General features: G+C 33.0%; 1 long non-coding RNA gene across 1 annotated transcript; it reads left to right on the top strand.

Moving 5' to 3' along the window:
• The first annotated feature begins 1,374 nt into the window (after positions 1 to 1,374).
• LOC143072942 (uncharacterized) lies at positions 1,375 to 5,378 on the top strand. Its single transcript, XR_012977350.1, has 3 exons — positions 1,375 to 1,443; positions 3,801 to 3,865; positions 4,110 to 5,378. It is a non-coding gene; the product is annotated as an uncharacterized LOC143072942 (long non-coding RNA).
• Positions 5,379 to 6,000: the final 622 nt, after the last annotated feature.

Genomic DNA, 6,000 nt, shown 5'->3' on the forward strand with positions numbered 1-6,000 from the left:
TGACACCACCAAATCATTTTGGGAAGTTGCCAAATTACAGATTCTATTTTTACAGACTTCACCTCTTAGGTCCGAGAACACAATTAATTCGTAGTGCATTTCTTTTAGAACATAAATGAAAATTAAAAAAATCCCACCTGCGCTTTCTCAATGAAATTTTTACAGTGTGTTGTACTACTTTTGGGACAAATTATATCAAAATTATAGAAAACTTCATCGCCTCAAACTCAAAATATGGACAATTTTGTGTTTAGGGTGTCTTGAAATCTTTTGACAGCTTCCGAAGTGCTAATTTTTAACCTTTTTCAGCTGGACCGAATCACTACTTTCCTGTAAAATTCTGGACCCAAATTTTTTTACTGTGTAATTTCACCCCCCTACTTACAATTTGAGGCATTAAACATGGAGAAATAAATTTGGAAGGGGTATAAAAATTATTGGCAAGTAACCCACTGTTAACACTAGGGACTATATTCGTGAACAACGAAAATCAAGGGACGACAATTGTGGTCTCGGACCACTAGGCTTAAAGTTGAAAGAGGTCATACGGTTTTTTGTTGTTGACTAAAGGTTCTAAAATTTTAAATTGATCACACTGATGTTATTGTAAAGACTTGTATGCAGGCTTTAACTAAACCACGGAATGAAGTACCAACAAAATTACAATTGTTCACCAAATAAGACGCTGAAAATGGCCCCGTTGATGTAGGTCAGGATATGAAGCTTGAAGGAATATATGTCTATTTCATTTATATTAACCAACAGAAGTCTTATAAATATAATTTAATTGATAATTTTAGTTTTTGTTCAAGAAGCCCGCCAGTCCAAGTTTCAGTCCAGATGGCAGATGAGTAGCAACTCCATGGAAGATGTTTACTTAAATCTTCAACCAAGTCCGAGGCTTTGCCATGTAAGCAATCAAGCAGCAAGGATAGCAGCTGGAATGAAGATTAATAATTACATTGATCTTCAAAAAAGTCTGAGGCTTTGTCATGAAAGAAATAATGCAAGTATATTTAAGCCAATTAATTCTGTACATTATCAGGAAAAATGTGATAAAGTCTATAAGGAATATCTGTAAGGCAACACACATTTTTGTTATTTTGCATATATACAACACACAAAAATAGATGTTCATCAGTTTGATAAATGTTTTTCTGGAACAGGAATAAAATTTTATACCATGAAAAGTAAATCCAAATAGAATTTTTACTTCAAGGAGACTAGTACAATAAACAACAAGAATGTTTCTTTCATCGGGAGATAACTCATTATTACGCAGTCAGAATACAGAATAGATTAATAAAAATTTAGGCTGGCAATTTAACAAATTTGTCAAATATATAATTTGTGTCAATTTTAATTCCATTTTAGGTTATAAAACAGTGCCAATGTTTTCATGAAGGGTAGTAAGACTTGTGGTATAAGATATCTTAAATACAAGTAAGTATATAATTCCTCTATTTAAACAAATTTTATCATACTGTCAATAAAAAGAAACAGTCAGCTATCACTAGGCTTGAAAACTTTTGGTCAGTAGCTTTAATGTTTAATTTATTAGTACCAGTAATTGCAAATCATTTTTGCTATGTCAACTCCAACTAGATAGAGATCTTTGTCTGGTTTTATTGGTATTTTCATAGGCGGATCCAAAGGGAATCACTGAAGCTTGACTGGAACGCCCCCCTTTAGGTCAGTCAGCGGGGCCCCCTTCCCCCTTTATGAAAAGTTCTGGATCCGCCACTGGTTTTGTAGATAAGTTAGTGTACAGGTCAGATATTTAACTTCAAAATGTCATTCACGCAAAATCTCCCCCTAAGGTGTCAAGGCTGACAGGGATTCTCACTCTTTGAGGTTTCAGATGTTGGAAAGTATTTCATATTTGTTGGTGTTGTTGGGATGTTGTCACATTGTGTTCTTTGCATCTTCTTTTACCTTAAGGAAGCTTGCTTGTCATTTTTTGGAATTTTGGTCAGATTTTCAGAATCCTCTAGTTTTATCCATTTGAATGCATTAACAAATTAAGCCTGGTGACCCCCATTTTTCTTTTTATAATTCATTTACATGTATGATGATAAGCTGTCTGTTAAAATCTTATAAAATTTTAATTACTTTTAAATAGTTTTTGAGGACTTGTAAATGATAAAAAGTCAAGAGAGAACATTTTCCCGCCAAAATTTCAATGGCTAATATCTCGAAAACAAGCAAGATGACCTATATATTTTTTTGCTCTTTTGATTCCTTTATTAATCCCCTATCAATACATATGCTAGTATTTTGAAAAGTTAAACGGATAGTAGCTAAGATTTTCGTTAAAATTACTTTTTTAATCTATATGCCGGATTTTGTACAAAAAGTAAAATAATTATGATTAAAACAATTACTGGTTACGTTCCATTAAGCATTTAGAAGTTTTTTAACGTTTAACACCTATATTTATTTATTATCTATAGATAATAATTCGATGTTAAGCCCAACCCTTATTCATGTGACCTTTACTCGTCAGTTCCCAATGCGCAATCGCACATTGTGCCTCGAAGGGAAAATGGTCGAACAGGGGAATGTTTTCGCGGAAATGGTACGCGAATTAACAGTTTCAGCGAGAAAAGAAACAAAAAAGAGGTGCAGACAAGTTATTGTAAATTAAAAATAAAAAAACGTCGATGAGATCGGTCATTAAAATCACTCGAAACACCTGCGACGCAAGCAAAGTCAAACAAAAGTAGCCGACGGTTTGCGTAATGTTCACATTTCTTAAATTTTCCAGATCACATGAAAAAAAATCTCAACGTGTTCATAATTGTCAAAAATATGTTTATAAATTTACGGGCAGTAATCTCCCACCTTAGAAGAAATTAGAAATCAACTTCCTCAACTTAATAATTATTCTTCAAGTGTATCCTTCATGGAGGCCCCGATTTAACACACAAACACGTGTATACATTATCGGCATGGTTTGGTCATACAAATGTAATAACAAGTGTATAATATCGCCATTGTTGGAGAATCTTGGGTTGGAATAATATGACTGTATTTGTTATATTTTTTATTTACATAATTTGATAAATGGCGTCAAATATGTACGTTTAATAAAGAGTAATTATCAAATATGTAAGAAAACAAAAAGCACGTGTTCGTATCTATATATATCTTGGTTAGCTCACTCGCTATATCGGCAAAGTTCGGGAAGTAAACCCGATGCATAATTAATGAGATGAATAGGCACACTACACGATATGAATTATCAATTATTAACACTTCCGTAGTTTATGAAAACATTTTAGCGATCTTATTGCTTATATTTAGTACATATCTTTGATTTTAGCAGCTTTAAAACTTGTTCATAATTTTGTCAAAATCGTAGCTACTATCCCTTTAATTATTTTGAAACTGAGAAGCCAACTCCCTTAGGGAGCTACCATTTGATTTTTATGGGGGGCTAGGATGAAATTTGAAAAAAAATAGGCAGGACAGGAGTTTTGAGTAAAAAAAAAAGGTAGGATGGGCATCTTGGCCAAAAAAAAAAAGGCAGGATGACAATTTTGGTAAAAAAAGTCAGGATAAACTAGTAAAAAAAAAGGCAGGACCGAATAGAGTAAAAAATAAAAAGGCAGGACAGAGATTACAACTAAAAAAAAAAGCAGGACAAAATTTTTCATCCTAGCCCCCCCATAAAAATCAAATGGTAGCTCCCTTAAAATGTTGTATATCTATTTTTATATATAATGTACATATAAATTAGTATACCAACAGTGATTCCTTTTTTACTATTTTCAATGACTAAGCATTTTATTTTTCAGTTTAGCATTCCAGCTTGTACTAACAGATTGATGTTGGAAATGGCTATTAGAGTTGACTTTAAAAAGTAAGAAAAAACTATTTTATAGATTTTTTAAAATTTTCTATTTAAGATCATGTAAATTCCCATGTGATTTGTATAATCTTTTTACAATTTAATATTTTCTGGAATGACCTGTCAAGTTTTAGGAAGGGAAAAATTATTATTATGAAAAAGTCTCTGCTTTAATTGTTATTCCCAGTTTGCTATTTTTTGCCTATTTCAGTTTCTTAAAATATGACAGAAATTGAAAAGTGTATTTCTTTTTCAGATAACTATTACTGTGGCTGAAGGATATAATTGTGTGATTAATTCTCCATACTCTTTAGAGATGTTGTGAAGGTTCTTTACATGTTGACAGCTGGGGACTCTCTCTTCACAAGACATCAGATTTAACATCCCCATTCTGACACTGGACATGGCTTCCAATTTGTACTACCAAACAGATGCCTTACTTTTGCAAGGATTTTACTGCCAGTCTGAAGAAGACCAAGAGTGACCATATTTCCCTTAAGGGTCTTTCTAACTCTACTGAACAGTTTCCAATATGAACGGTTCATATAAATCTTGCATAAACAAGAGAAAGAATGTAGTTGATAAATTCTAAAATAATAAATGTAAAGATTCTCCATTTTCAACAACAGTGGAAGTTTTAATTAAGGTTAATGTATTGTGTTTTGAATTTTCACTCAACTTTCTTTTTCTCTCTACCATTAAATGCAATCGATTTTTATTATTGTGGCTCAACAGATAAAATGTTTCTTAAGTTAATATTTACATTGGTTAAGAATGGATAATCTAAAAATAACAAATATATTGTAAATAATTTAAGTTTGGCAATGGTTTTATATGGAAATCAAAAATATTATTGTCAAAATTGGTGTAATGATACATTCAAGAGATTACATGTAGCAATATGTAAGTTATCCTTATTTACTACCAGTCAGACATTTCTTGACTAAATATCAAGCCTATTGCTCCAGGTACTCGACTCTATTGTAATTGATCATAAGTTTAACATTTTCAAGGGGAGGTAATGCACCTGTTTAATGCCTCATACTAGAAGTTTCTTTAGTGCACAGTTTACCAATATAACTAAGACATTCTCTTCTATGATTTGAGCAGTACCAGAGTACTGGAACTGTTTTACAAAGCAACGGCCATTAAACTTTTCATGCATTGAGTTATGCTTAGCATCTTTGGCCGAATTTTTGACAAATCCAAAAAACAGGAGAATATTGATGAAACACCTTACTTTCAGGGAATGTAAAATAATATAGTTTCTGTAAAACAATAATTTGTGTACTATATGTACTTAAAGCTAGGTTCACACTGCCGATCAGATCAACTCGATCAAGCCCGATCAAGACAAATTACGTGATCGAGAGACTGGTCTGACTCCATCGACAAGAATGTTCGGGATAGTCTACCCTACTCGTCATTGATCTGACCATCTACCCGAGAGTTTTTGACATGTCAAAAACACTCAAGTAAGGACCGAGAAGCAAGTCCCTCGAGAAGAGATCGAGAATTCGTCGAGTAGTGGTCGAATTGAAAGGATCGTGTAGAGATAGAGATTGGTCGGAATACAACAAGATTTCTGATCAGTACTCGATTAGTCAAGCAAAGGTCGAAATGATTGAGTACTGATCGGAAATTTTGTTGTATTCCGACCAATCTCGATCTCTACACAATCCTTTCCCAATCAATTCGACCACTACTTGACGAATTCTCGATCTCTTCTCGAGTGACTTGCTTCTCGGTCCTTACTCGATTGTTTTTGACATGTCAAAAACTCTCGGGTAGATGGTCAGATCGATGATGAGTAGGGTAGACTATCCCGAACATCCTTGTCGATGGAGTCAGACCAGTCTCCTGATCACGTAATTTGTCTTGATCGGGCTTGATTGAGTTGATCTGGTAGGCAGTGTGAACCTAGCTAAATGTAATGTAAAATTTTGTATATTATTGAATTACAAACCACCTTAACTTATTATTGTCCATATTTTGAGTTAGAGCCGATAGACTTTTATATAATTTTGATATAATTTGTCCCATAAGTAGTGCACTACACCTTAAAAAATATCAAAACAAGTTTAATTTTTTTTTTATTTGTGTTTATTGTCTAAAAGAAATGCACTTTGAAATAACTGTTGGGCCTA

The sequence above is a fragment of the Mytilus galloprovincialis genome, chromosome 4, assembly GCF_965363235.1.
Source record: "Mytilus galloprovincialis chromosome 4, xbMytGall1.hap1.1, whole genome shotgun sequence".
Lineage (NCBI taxonomy): Eukaryota > Metazoa > Mollusca > Bivalvia > Mytilida > Mytilidae > Mytilus > Mytilus galloprovincialis.